At 48.4% G+C, this 13,880-nt stretch overlaps 1 protein-coding gene across 2 annotated transcripts in view; it reads right to left on the bottom strand.

Annotated features, from left to right (window-relative positions):
- Positions 1-5,074, bottom strand: part of VDR (vitamin D receptor) — a 58,421-nt gene extending 53,347 nt beyond the window's left edge. Inside the window, exons 1-2 of one of the 2 annotated variants that reach the window (XM_039243137.1) lie at positions 5,015-5,074; positions 1,705-1,782 (exon numbers count right to left, since the gene is read on the bottom strand). The gene's annotated coding sequence lies outside the window, so the exon portion shown is untranslated. Of the gene's footprint in view, positions 1-1,704; positions 1,783-5,014 lie in introns of those variants that run through there. The other variant, XM_039243138.1, reaches the window with a different exon arrangement.
- Between the last annotated feature and the right edge of the window lie 8,806 nt (positions 5,075-13,880).

The raw sequence follows: 13,880 nt of genomic DNA, 5'->3' as shown, positions 1-13,880 counted from the left end.
AAGCGGGAGCTAGGAGGGGAAAGGGTAAATAGGATGAGATTAGCTCCAGTTGGCCAAAGGGACAATGGCCTTTCCTTGGTGCCTTAGCCCACAGTAGGTTATCAATAAAGTGGCTGGTTTGAAATGGAAAGAGTATTTGTTATTTGCCTTCAAGACCATTCCAATCTTATCTGGTCCCATGTAATCTCTTTGCTCAGAACTCTCTCTCTCTTAGGTTCTTGTCTGCTGCTTTTACCCAAGTTGGGTACCCAATAGTGCTGCAGAGGCACAGAGGCCTGAGCATACTGGCAGAGGGAGCCTCCTTCTGAGAGGCCACTGTCCCCACAGTAACCTCTGGGCAAACCAAGCTTGCTCCCAGGTCAACTTGTTCAAACCAGTTAGTAAATCTAACTGTGCCACTCACAAACATTTACTGCAAGCCTATTATGTCCAAGGCATGGTGCTAAATGCCCTGTGGGCTCTCATGAATACAGAAGTGGTAGGGTTCCAAGGAAGTTAAGACAGACCCAAGTGTGAGTTCTGACTGTCCCATTCATCAGCTGCGGCACCTTGGCACATTGCTCAAGCTCACCAGGCCTGTTTCACATGTGTAAAAGGAGCATAACGGTGGTTCCTGTCTCATAAGGTTGTGGCGGATCTGGGAGGCCTTGCATGCAATGTACCTAGCATAGCACCTGGTACAACTGAGCTGAGCACTCAGTGAGTAGCTGTTCCTGGAGCTGCAACTCCAGTGCCAGCAGGTGGCACACACTGGATGTGTCACCAACAAAGCCTAGGGGCTGATGGGTGCCTCACGGTGCCGGGAATGTCACACTTTGCGTAACACCTCAAAGCTTCAACCTGTGGTCAGAAGGCCAGTGAGAGGCAGCAGCTTCCCAAGAGCTGGCTTCTGGGTCCTGCCCAAACTCCACCTTCCTGCTGGTGTAGCTGCCCACACCCTGCTCAGGACCAGGACTCTCCCCTGTGCAGAATGGGGACTTTGTGTGGCACCTGGTTCTGGAAACACTGCTTGGTCTATTCCTTGGCAGGGGACTTGCAGGGCAGGTTTGCAAATGTGTGACACACACTCAGACTACCCTAGTGCCTGCTGCTTCTGCCTCTCACTTTTGCCATTTACTGACAAGCCACCCCCCTCCTCCTCCCTCTGCCAGCCCAGGGGGTCTCTCCCCTTCCCTCTTCCCACAAGTCATTTCAAAGGGTGGGACTTCCCAAGAGGTCTTCACCTGCTCTTCTCATTTGTTGGTGATGAGAACAACTTCCTTCCTGGCAAAGTTGACAGTCACTACACCGTCATTAAGGAGGCTCCACCCCTACATCAGGCGCCCCCATCACTCTCATGCTGGACCTCTGAGGACTCTCCGGGAACCCACCCTGAGCATCTGGACCATGAGGACCACAGACACAGAAGGGAGGGCAGTTTCTTTACATGTTACAGCGGCACGATGCAGTCGCTGCCACCAACGCCTATAGCTTGGGTTGAGCAAGAACGGTCTGCCCCCGCCCTGGACCATTTCCCCAATATCAGACCTGATGAGACTGTCAAACTCCAGTGTCCGGGGGAACTGACTCCCTCTCCTGCTAAGCAGTTTTTCTCTGGCTCTGACCTCCACCCTGCTCACCATTTCCCCGGAACCTGACTGCAAGTGACCTGTGCCCTTTATCCACATGAGCAAGGTTGGCTACCCTTCCCTTCTTGTTGTTTACCTACTTCAGAGCTGGACTTCCCTGTGGTATGGCGTGGCCCCCAGAGATCTGGGAATCTGGACAGACAAAATGAGGAGGCTGCAGATATGGGGGAAGAGGGAAGAGGAAGCATGAGGCAAAGTCTTGGCTCCATTATAAATCCCAATTCCCCCAGGGGCAGCTGAAGGGGAGTTGCCAGGCCTTCCTGTCCCCATCTGAGGCAGGGGTGGGGCAGGAAAACCAAAGGTGAGGCCAGTCATAAGTTAAGGGTGAAGGGAAGTCACACGAGCAAGCGAGTGGTAGGTTGGGTTTTAGGAGAAGGTGGCTGGGAGCGGTGCTGCCCTCAGGGAAAATGCTGGATTTGGGTGATAACACCAGGGAGCAATCTGGGGTGTTGGGGCTGCCCCTGAGAAGTAAGCCACCTCCATCTTCCCCTCATCATTAAGCACCTCCCCAACCTCTCTTCCTCATTAAACCCGCTCCCACCCATCTTCCCCTCGTCAGTGTAGCCTCAGATGGGTTTGGAGTGCTGTTCAGTATAATGACTAAATGTTTCAGTTGGCCCTACACAGTTGTGGTTGATGTCAATTGTCCTGAAAGAACTTACTAATAGCACCCTTTTCACTCTCAAAGCCTCCCAGTTTGGACAGTGAATTACATGGTCACTCTCTCTAGCCCACCAAGAGGGCACTGACACAGGAGAGGGTGAAGAGGGAATTAGAGAAAAGCATGACTGGAAGCGAGGCCCCATGGCCCAGAGCGATAGCCAGGCTAGCTTCTGCCCATCTGGATCCTCTCAAACTGGATGGACAGCAGCTGCCCATCTGGGGCTCAGACCGTCTAAAGGAATAGGTCTGATTTGGTGGATTCTGTTCCTGACATCCCTCAGAGGGTCTAGCACCAAGCTGGGTGCACAAGAGGGGTTTAATCACAACTTGTCATCTCCTTACTTCCCTCTACCTGCATCCAAAGCAGACTAACAGCAGTGGACAAACAGAAAGCTGGACTACTACAACGCCTCCTGCCCAGCAACGAACTGGAACATCATCCTAGCTCAGACTTTCAAGTGCTCCTGACTCCGGCCCTCCAGCCACTGGCACCCAACTGCTAGACAAAGACTACCAGGGGCTTCTAGCAGGGGTTCCAGAAACAGATCTCAGCTGTGATGGCTGTCGCCTCCTGAGGATATAGGATGAAGGATTGAATAGTGGAGCTCCCTCTCCTGTTAGGATAACTGCTTGATCTGGCCCCCAAGCCCCAGGCCAAACATGGAAGACACTGGCTTTAGACACTGGCTATTTGCTCTGAGAGTGGAGGGTGAGGGTCCGGGGGGCCTCTTGGTGCTTCCTCTGGGACTTAGTCCCAAAAGAGATCAGTTCTGAGGTGGGATGAGAAAGAAGACTGAGAAACCATAAATACAAATAACCAGGGCACCCCAAACTATACCAGACTTTCCACAATGTTTATACAAGTAAAGTGTAATGGCCTTTACTAAGGAGCTGTAAGGGGTCAGGGAAGCTCTCTGACTCTCCTTCCCTCTTCCCTTATCTCACTCTCCTCTTTTCTTACCCTTTTTCTCTTTCCTCCTTTCCTGGAAAGGGTCCAAGTCATGGTTAACGAGGGACCAGCCAAACTGAAGCCATGGGACCCACCCAGAGTACAGTCAGTGAATCCCTCGCACTTCGCGGTTTGAGTCAGCTCCACACCACGGCTTGGTTGTGGCCTTGTCTCATATAAACCCAGAGAGGCCACTGAGTGGGGGGGATGGACTCTGGGGCTCCCATTTCTGCTCAAGGATCTGAAGCACCCAAAATAAAAGCCAGGGAGAAATTTAATCTCACTACCTCCTGGTCCAGCTGCATACCATTCCAGAAGGACCCTTAGTCCCCTCCACACTTGGACAAGGAAGGGATGGGGAAACACCCCCCCCCCCCCCCCCAACGCGTGCAGTTCATTGAGTTGAGCTTCCGGTGTCCATAAAATCCATTTTCACCTCAACACCCCACTTGTTATCCTGGCTTAAAACTTAGAGAACACCATGCCTTCCCTAGTCCCAGAGCCTTCCTGACTTCTTGTGCACACGCTTGCTAACCGAGCTGGGCTGCTAACAAGATTACTAGGCAGAAATGGAATGAGAGGCTGGAAGTCTACAGTGTTGGATGTACCTCGTGATCCTAGGAGAAGGATAAGAGATGTGGATTTTCCACAAATCCACAATCTCTTCACAGTCAACCCCTTCTGGAATCATACCATAGCCATCCCATTACCATTGCTGTGTTGGGTGTTCCCTTCAGAGGGATGGCCACCACCAGCCATGAGGAAGAGAGCCTTCCAGCAGGGAGCTAGAGTGGAGCTGACTCTGCCTAGGAGAGCTTCTGCAATGCTCAGAAAATGCCTGCCCAATTGCTTGCCTGGGCTCTGGCCCCTCTGGCTGCAACTGAGCCCAGACAGGAGGCTGACTCACTCACCGCAGGGAGGAGGAGGAAGAGGAGGAGGAGAAGGAGGAGGAGGAGATGCGGGAAGGGCCTGTGCTGGGAGACCTAGGGCTCTCTCAGCCCGGGTAACCTGGGTCTCAGCTTCAGTGCTCCCGGGGTGTGGGAGGGAGGGGGAGTCACTATCCACAGTTCCCTGCAGACCACATGCTGCTCCCTCCTAGATACTTCCCCTAAACTCTCCCCCACCACCCACAGAGAAGGGACCCTTCACTCCCCAAACAGAAACTACTCCCTGAGCTCCCTCCCCGATTAGATGCTTGCCCCTGAGTTCCTCTGAATGTCTAAGGACAGGCTTTCCTGAGAAAAATAAATACAGTGCATTAAGGCCAACTAGGTCTCTTAAAAAGAGAAGAAAAAAACTACTTAAAAGATCCAACTCCACCATCGCAGGCGACCGTACATAGGTCCCAGAAGATGATAAAGCTACACACTCTCCACCTCCAGCGGACCTTAGTACCATCGACAGCCCATCTCCCTTTCTTATTCCTTCACTCCGCGCCAAGGCTCCCCAACAGAGGAAGGAAACAAAAGCTTCTCGTTGCCCAAGTGCTGAGCACTGTGTAGCAGAGCATTTGTGTGTTAAACTGACGGAGCACCGAGGTCGTTGCTCCCCTCGCCAACCTGGCACGAACTTTAGCTCCTTCTCAGACCTCAGTGTCCCGTCAGTGCCTCAGCCTCATGGCACGTCAGCCCGGATCTCAACAGCCAAGTTTGCCCCCGCGATTTACACTCTAGTGTTTGCACCCGGGCACTCGGGGCCGGTACCCCCTGGAGCCCCTACCCCGGGCCCAATCCCGATCCTGGGTCTCCCTACCCCGCCACTCCCGGTTCCGCACCTGGTCAGGCGGGTGTGCACGCTGCTCCGCGCTCCCGGCGCCTGCCGCTCGGCTGCTGCCTTTTGACAAGCAGAGACAGCCCAGCACCTGGCCCCGCCCCTCTCACGGCCCCGCCCCGGGCCCGCCCCTTCCATTGGCCACGCCCAGCGGACCTGCCTAGCTCGGCGAGAAGGCTGGTGGCCTTGCAACCATCTTGACTTGGAATCAACCACTGGAAGACTCTGCCCGGGGTAGTCCTTCACGGCTGCGGTCCAGAGAGGAAAGCATGCGTCTTCTCTGCGCGTGAGAGTTTTCGAGGGTTAGGTGTGTGCAGATCCACGCTCTGCCCGCGTTCATCTGCGGTGCCTTCGCCCACCTCCCGCCGCCGCGGTTCCACCCAGCCTGCTGCGCACGCCTCTTCCAGGTGCGTCACCCCCTATCTGGGTTGACCCGACCGGGACTTCACAGTCGGCCGGGCGCTGGGGGCGCCTGCAGCAAGTACCGTCAGTCCTCTCTACGCTCGTGGGAAATCCCGGGCGCCGCTTGTGGTAGCGTTACTTCTGCAGAGCGCCTGGGAGCTCAGCCCGACACCGCTCGCTAGGACAAAAGCGCAAACGGAAAACGCAGCCCAAGTGGAGACTGGAGCTACGTCATTGTCCCCCCTCGCCTACGACCGCGACAGATCACGTTCTTGGCCTGTCGCGAACCTCATCCAGGCGAGCTTAGTGTCAGCTTCCCTGGACCGATCCCCAGTCCCCCGCCACCCACCCCATATGACACTGGTGTGAAGAGAAGAGAGGAGTTAAAAGAGTCTATCGTGAGACCTGGAATTGTAGGTAGATGGGGGCGGGGGGGGGGGTTCCCCGGGGGAATAACGCCGTAGAAAATTTTGGCTAAAAATTATTCTGCATCCTTGGCTATGTGCTAGGCACCGCTCAAGATGCTAGAGGAGAGATGAAATAGATGTGGTTCCCTCCTTCTTAGAGCTCACTGTCCAGTGGGAGAATGTATAAAGAAATAGTAATTATAGTATAATATTCTATAATAGAGATGCCCACAAAGCCACCCAGCAGTTGGTGAGCTCCTTTAGGCAGGGGAGGAAACCGAGGCTCAGAGGGACAAGCTGAACAGGTGGAAAATCGAGGCATAGAGGGGTTAAGTGATGTGCCCAACATTACACACAAATCTGAACCATTTACGAAACAGTTATGCTAGACTGTGATAACCAGCCCCTCTCAACTCTCAATGAGGGGATCAAGAGAAAGGGACTGAGGCTAAACAGAAAGTAGAACCTTCAAACAGCAAAATTTGGTAGGCACTCACACAGTTGATTAAGAGACTATCATGGAAACTTTCCCCCAAGAAAGGTTTAAAAAAAATAGAAGAGACACCGACTGGTTGAATTGAGGAATGGCTCATCTATCCTGAGAAACAGATGAAAGGAAGTGCCCCTTTGGAGGTCCTGCCAGACTGATGGATAGATTCCCTGCTTGTAATGAAAATAAAAGAAACCCCTTTCACAAAACATCACCGGGGAAGCCAGCAGTGATTCTCATGGGAAGAAAAATAGAAGAGGAAATCTCTGATAACCAACACCTTGGGACATTCTCAGGAAGTTCCATAAGCCGCCGGAAGAAATCACTTTTGTAGTGCTTCATTGACCAGATGAGTGAACCTAACACCTTGAAAATAAACCTTATCGCAAAGTGGTAGAAGATGATTACTGAGTATTCCTTAGCCATTGACTGTTAGTCTCTTCACAGCTCTTCCTCTGACATTCTTCACCACCTTTTCAGTCAGGCAGAGTAGAAAACACTCCCTCGTCGTACGGTGGTGAGCAATTGTCAAAGTTCTTGGCATTGGGGAGTGACCATCACTTGAACCCAGGTCTCTCTGCACTTTCCATTGCTCCACAGTGCCTCTCAAAAAAAAAAAAAAAAAAAAAAGTTATTTCCATGGCCTTTTCACCTGTTGGAACACAATCTGGATGACCCAGATTTGCAGATCATAGATGTCTTCAGAGGCCCCAGCGTGTGCTGCTACCACCAGCCCTGTCACAATGTTCCTAACCAAGTTCTTCTTATCTTTCCCTAGTACCCGAGCTGCTCTTTCTCATCTCTCTCTGCAGACCTAGCCCCTGCCAGGTTCTGTCTCTCTCATCAGAGCTCTCCTGACATCTCCAGGCCCAAATGACTTCAATTCTCTGGTCTTTGTAGCACATATAGTCTGTATTGCATGGTTGATCTTTTCCCTGAAGTTAACATTTTTTGTATTCTCACTGTGCCTGGGTGGGGTGGGGGGAGAGGATGCTCATATTGTATTTTTGTCAGCATTCATCTCTGAAAAGTTACATCAGAGAATATCTAGTAGGCACTTGCTGTGTGCACATTGCCATGCTATGGTCTACAGACCCAAGGGTCTGTAGAGAAACAAAGCCCTTCCAGATGTGATCTGCGTCAGAGGAGAGTCCAGAAGCACCAGGCTGAGGCCACCCTTGTACACTTCATTTTACAAAATCTGGGGAAAGGTATAGCCTGGCCTCTCCAGCTCTCTACCTGGCTTCCAGTGTCTATGGTGGTCTGATGGGCTCCCCTTTTCTGTTGGGCTCCCCTGTTCATTATCCTTGAGGCTGCCTGGCACTCTCTGCACCTCTTGCTAGAGGTGCCAGAGCTGGAGTGGGGTTCCTACAGACCCTGTCCTCATAGACACTTTCTAAGCTGTCCAGAGGCAGCAGGCTGGGTAAGAATGTGCCCTTTGAGCTCTCTGGAGCCCTCCCATCTAACTGTTTGCTTTTCCATTTTTTTTTAGGGCTCATTTCCCTCCTTAAATATTTTATAGTTATGGGCATAGTGGGAATGAAGGGAAGACTCTCAGCAAACTCTCTAAGAACATCCAGAGAGACAGAGTCATGGGTTTGTAAAGATAGAAGCCACCAGGTTTTCTCTCAGTTTCCTTGTTTTAGAGATTAAAAAACATTAGGTCCAGAAAGGTTAATTCATTTGTCTTCTAACCCATCATAGGAGCATTCACTCTGTTTACGCTCCTGATGGTAAAAATGGAATGAATAAATGGAAGAAGCTGTAAGCAGTGAAAGCAACCCAAACAAAAGGGTCTTCCCAGGACAGTGTTTTTCACATTTTTAACCGCAACCCATAATAAGAAATAAGTATTTATCATGACCTAGTATACCCATGCACACATACAAGTTTTATGGAACAAGAGATGTCCTGCAATATTTTCTATTCTTTTTTCCACCCTTCCTCCCACCCTCCCTCCCTCCCTCCCTTCCTGCCAGCCTGCCTTCTGGGAAGGAGATCCATCAAATTGATTTCATGACTGACAATGAGCCGTTAACCTGAAGTTTAAAAGGTCCCTCTCACCATGGGATCCCCTCATTTAGAACCCGCATTGTGAGATTCCCAGAAAGGCCTTTGAGAGACCAGCTTGGCTTACACACAGCACGCTCGGACTCCTGCAGTGGCTCCATGGTGGCTCCAAGGCTTTGGGGGATTCTGTGTCCAAGGCCACATGGTCAGGGTTAGGTCACTGAGACAGTATGTATCCACTCAATTTTTGTGGCCTCCACTCAGCTATCTTACCGTGCTTCCCATCTTCTCCAGCTTTGAGGGGTTCTTTTAGCCTTAGGAAGTTTTATGGCATCTCAGAAACCCTGATTTCTCCAGAACAGGACGCTCTGGAGGAGTTGTGTACAATGCCTTAGTGAGTGTCCATAGAGAGCCTGCTCAGAAAGAGTAGGGGCACTGATCATTATTCAATCCAAATTCATCTGGCTCCGGGGCTCCATTCCCAGTAGCCCAGCTCATGTCTCCATCCCTGGGGCTTTCGGCACTTGCTTTTCTCCCACATCCTTGAGCCCTAGGCTGACAGCCTGCTGGCCCACACACAGTGTCTGCTGGCATGGTAAAGCAGAGCCTAGGGGCCGGATGAATGAAGGTATAGACTCCCACCTGCACCTCCAAATAGAGGCAGCTCCAGAGCTCTCCCAAGCTCCCAGGTATTTGCTGGGCTCCCATCCAAACCCCAGCAGACAATGACTCTTCAAGCCCCAACTCCAACCATAGAGACCAGCAGAATAAACTAGAAGCTCAGGGGCCTTACCCCTCTACAACTGCTTGTGGCTGTAAGTTTTCCAACAACTACAATTACTCTAGTAGGAGATGAAGAGACCCCCCAGTCCCTAGTCCTCAGATAACTCTTATTTTGCTCTTCTAGGGAAGAGTGTCTTATGGGAGAGCCTAGGAGAGGATGTAAGTGAAGGGCCCCATGGCATAGGAGTAGGTGTCTTGGAAGCAGGTGAGAGCACGGGCATCACTGTCATGTCATTGCTACAAAGTTCCACAAAGGAAAGCTGTCTGTTCCCAAAAGAATCCCCCTTCTGCAGAGGGGAGTCTCTAAAGGCAATTAGGCAATGAGCTCTTTTCCTTCATACCAATGAGCAGAAGCCCCACAAGCCTCATCCTGGGCAAGCCCGCTTCTTTCTCCAGAAGAACAGGAAGGACATTCCGTAAGCAGTCCAGGAATGCATTAAACAACTCTCCCCTGGGGCCCCAACTCCAGATAGATGTGGCTGTTGACAGCTCCTCTCCTTTGCCTTTGGCCTCTGGCCTAGGACAAATACTGCATAGCATGGATGCCCCTTTGTTGTATGTGCCTCATTGTCCTTTGTCATTAAAAATGCCACCATTGTTGAAACTATTGTTTCTGGTTGTCCACCTCCACTTCCAATAGAGTTTTGATAGTGGAGTCATGTTGCTTTGTATCATCCACATGTCCTACAACCAAAAAGTGGCCTCTAAACATTTTTGATTATAAAAACCTATCGGCAAAAGTGTTGCCATCCCCATAGATGAATATGGTTTTTAAAGTTCTATCATTAGCTCATATCTCAAGTCATACTATACAGTTAGGAGGAGATTCCTTATCAACATTAACAAATGTTACGTATTTCAAATCATAATCTAATATTTCATATTTCAAATGATGTCCTTGATACTTCTGAAACTTTTTACTTACTTCCCTGACACTCTTTCTTTGCATTCATATACCTCATCCAATATACCTGATGTGTGACCATCTGACAGAAGGACCAAGTGAGGGTGCTCATGTCAATCTGTATATTAAACGTATTAAGGCTTAATTTTTAGAAGATAAAAAAAAAGAAAGCCTTTAACACTGTCCCCCTGAGGCCAGTAGATCATGCAGCACATCCTCCCCTGGAGACCTCTGCACTAGATAATAGAGAGGTAGGATTTAGACAATGAGGGTTCGGCAAGTTTAGGTGACCCATCCAAGTTTACAATTGATGAGTCGCAACGCAGGAACTAGAGGCCAGATCTACTGCCTTGAAACGCAGGTCTCAGGTCTCGCTCTTTGCATCACTCTGTGCCTCTTCTCTCTGCTTTGTGAAGAAATGGAGGCACATTGAATATGAGAGAGAGAGAAGCTCTTGAAGGCTAAGAAGCTAAATTCTTTGATCCACTTAGCTTGTTGAAGCAAAGCCTGAGGCAAGATCCATGTAGGATCAAGTGTGGACTGTGTCTGGGACCACAACTGCCAATAGTCAGATGCCACAGGCCCCCAAGAGATTAAACCAGAGTGGCAAACAGGACAAACTCTCCTGGCACTGGCTACTAGCTGGAAAGGTTGTGGCGGCCATGTGTGGGAAATTGGTAGTAGAAGACTAGCTCTTGCACTCGTAGCTTGGCCACCACCGAAGACCTTCCCTTCAACCCACATTCTCAGGGAGAGTTGTCACTCAGTTAGGTTTCCTAGAATCTGGGTGTCCAGCTTGACTGACAGCTGAGTGGTAGTTGCCAAGCCCAGAAAGAACATGGTGAAGAGGCCTGAACCGCCAGGGGCTCCAATTTTTTCTTCACACTCAGGCCTCACCTCAGTGGACATTTTACCTAAAACCCTCTCCTCCCCACCCTGCTCTGTCCAGACAAGCCAAGTACTCCTTCTTAGAACTTTTGTTCCTGACGTCCCTCTGCTCCCAGCTTACTTCATGTATCTTTGTACCTTATTCATCACGAGGCTTCTCATCTGTCAAGTGGTGAGGAGTTTAAGAGCTGATGGTCAGTGAGTCTATGATAAAGACCTGTCAAAATAGAATAATATTCCAGTTGCCAACTTCCCCACATTCTCTGTGCCTTTCCCTCCAGTGAAACCCAAAACATGGGTGAGGACGGGTCAAAAGAAAACATTTAAGCAGGTAGTTCAGTGCCCAGTCACAAAAATGCCCGCTATTGGCTCCTCACTGGGTTGGAATAGAGGTTCTGAACAGAATGCTGGACCCAGAACGATGAATTACTACAACTGAGTCTGTGTTCTAGGTCCTCAAAGTAATCTCAGTATCTCAGTTTCCTATCCTCTTTCCCTCCTGCCCAGAACCTTATGCTTCATCTTGACAGGAATTAAAAGTGAATCCCAAAGGCAAATGTCAAAATCTCCACTGTTGGTTCCTAGACATGATTAAAGTAATTCAAGTCCTTCCGCCATCTTGGGAGCTGGAAGTCTAGAGAAACACATGCCGCTACATCACTTCCCCCTCCCCCAACAACTCTCCCATTCCATAAGACTTAAACTTTGGACTGATATGGCATACCTTGTCAGTTGCGACAATGCAATTTGCCTGATAGAGAGGCTGATTTGGTGCCTGCGGCTGGTTTACTTCCTTTTCAAAGCCCTGAATGTGAGTAGACACAATTCCTGCTTTGTGATTAATAAGTTTCCCCTCTTGTTATCTTACTGCATTAGACTATCCGTTGACATTTGATCTGCAGTCATTAAAGATTTATTGCCGTGTTTCTTTCTCCCAAACAACGCACACCCTTCAAATAGAGGGCATTTGAGGACAAGTGGTGTTGGAACCAGAACAATTGACAAAGAATTATAGGTGTCAAAGTTGAGTTACCTTCATCTCAACCCCAGCCTTGAAAAAGATGTTTCGTTTATTTTTTTAAGTATTTTTTGAAAATGTTTATTTATTTGTTTCGAGAGAAAGAGAGGGCACATGTGTACCAACAGTGGCAGAGAGGCAGAGAGAGAATCCCAAACAGGTTCTGCATGAGTAAGCGCCACACTGTCAGCACAGAGCCTGATTCAAGGCTCAGTCTCATGAACGGTGAGATAATGACCTGAGCTGAAACCAAGAGTCAGACACCTAACTGACTAAGCCACCCGGGTGCCCCAAAAATGTTTCATTTCTACCAGTGCAATGGATTAGATACTCTCAATGACCCTCTCAGTTGAAATAACAATTTTAACAGCAACAGCTTTACTTAAACAACATTTAATCGTAAATGTATCACCATGCTGACAAAAAAGAAAGAAAGAAAGAAAGAAAGAAAGAAAGAAAGAAAGAAAGAAAGAAAGAAAGAAATCCAGAGAACTCAAAATGAAGTGAAAGTGGGAGAAAGAAGAGATCGGTAAGCAAGGTCCAAAACTGGCCTTTAACCTGAGAGTATCTTTAGATCCCTGGGAACCTTGAGCTTTGGTGGTGGCTTTACAGGGTGTGGGGACGAGAGATACAGCCGAGGGATTATCCTGCATAAAGTTGGGCTCTCAGAAGGTGCACCCCAAAACCCTTTATGTAAGGAGAATGAGAAATAAGGCTTCATCTAGAAAGAGACAGTAAGGAAATGAGTCTGGATCACTCCAGATGGCAGGAAAAATCATAAATATCCCCTTAGAATTCACAACCACAAACCCGGGCTTGTAGCCCAAATTCATATGCTGGGTGATCCAAAACAAAAACAAAAACAACCCTCAAGCAGGAATTTTAAACTGATCCTAGGTGGGTACTACTCAAGTAACTGGCTGAATCAAATTTAATCCTCTCCATGTGAACTTGTCTTCATCCTAGTACTCAAGGATTTGCCACAGGTGAAATTTCAAGGAAAACTACAGTCCATGGTCAAAGTCACAAAGTGGAAACAAAGCACACTGAGTGGGAATCAGCAGAACTAGACCCACAAAGTCCTCAGATGTTTAAGTTTTTAATAACAAGATATAAGGCAGCAGAGTTTAATAGATTTTTTAAAATTGAAAAGGAAGCTCAGAGAAGTTACCAGGGAATAAGTGACTGTAAATAACTAATCAGACTTGGAAAATAACCAAAAAGAATTTCTAGAAATAAAAAGTGTTGTATCTTAAAACTCAGCGAATAGTAAATAGCAGATGAGACATGTCTGAAGGAAAACTTAGTAAGCTGGAAGCTAGGACTGAAAAATTATCAAGAATGTAGCCCAGTAAGACAGACATGGACAGTAATTAGGAAGCTAAAATAATTCTAAATGCAAATGCATTAATAACATAGCCTTAAATATATGGAAGAAAATAACAGGATGAAAAGTAAATGATAAATCCACTACTATAATGGGACATTTTGACATATCTCTTTCTCAGGAAGGGATAGATTAAGGACATAAAAAATTGGTAAGGATAGAGAAGACAGTTAACAAGCTTGATCTAATGTTCATTAAAGGAATGCTGCATACAACAATTAGAGAACAGATACTCTCTTCAAGCCCTACATGGAATGTTTATGGAAATCCACCACACGTTAGGCTGTAAGGCTAGTCTCAACAACTTTAAAGGATTGCTTCCAGACAGATTGTATTCTTTGACTATAATTCAATGAAATAATATCTGGGGCATCTGGGTGGCTCAGTCTGTTGAGCATCTGATTCTTGATTTCAGCTCAGGTCATGATCCCAAGGTCATGGGATGGAGCCCCCCACTGGGCTCTACACTAAGATTCTTTCTCTCCTTCTGGCCCTTTCCCCTGCTTACGCTCTCACTATAAAATCAAAAAATAAAATAAAAAATAAAATAAAATAATATCAGATAGAAAATATTATAGGTC

Source organism: Hyaena hyaena, unplaced genomic scaffold (assembly GCF_003009895.1).
Source record: "Hyaena hyaena isolate Hyena2069 unplaced genomic scaffold, ASM300989v1 scaffold_221, whole genome shotgun sequence".
In the NCBI taxonomy this organism is placed as follows: Eukaryota; Metazoa; Chordata; class Mammalia; order Carnivora; family Hyaenidae; genus Hyaena; species Hyaena hyaena.
Note: the sequence above shows the minus strand (reverse complement) of the source record. Positions and strands in the feature narration are given on the sequence as shown.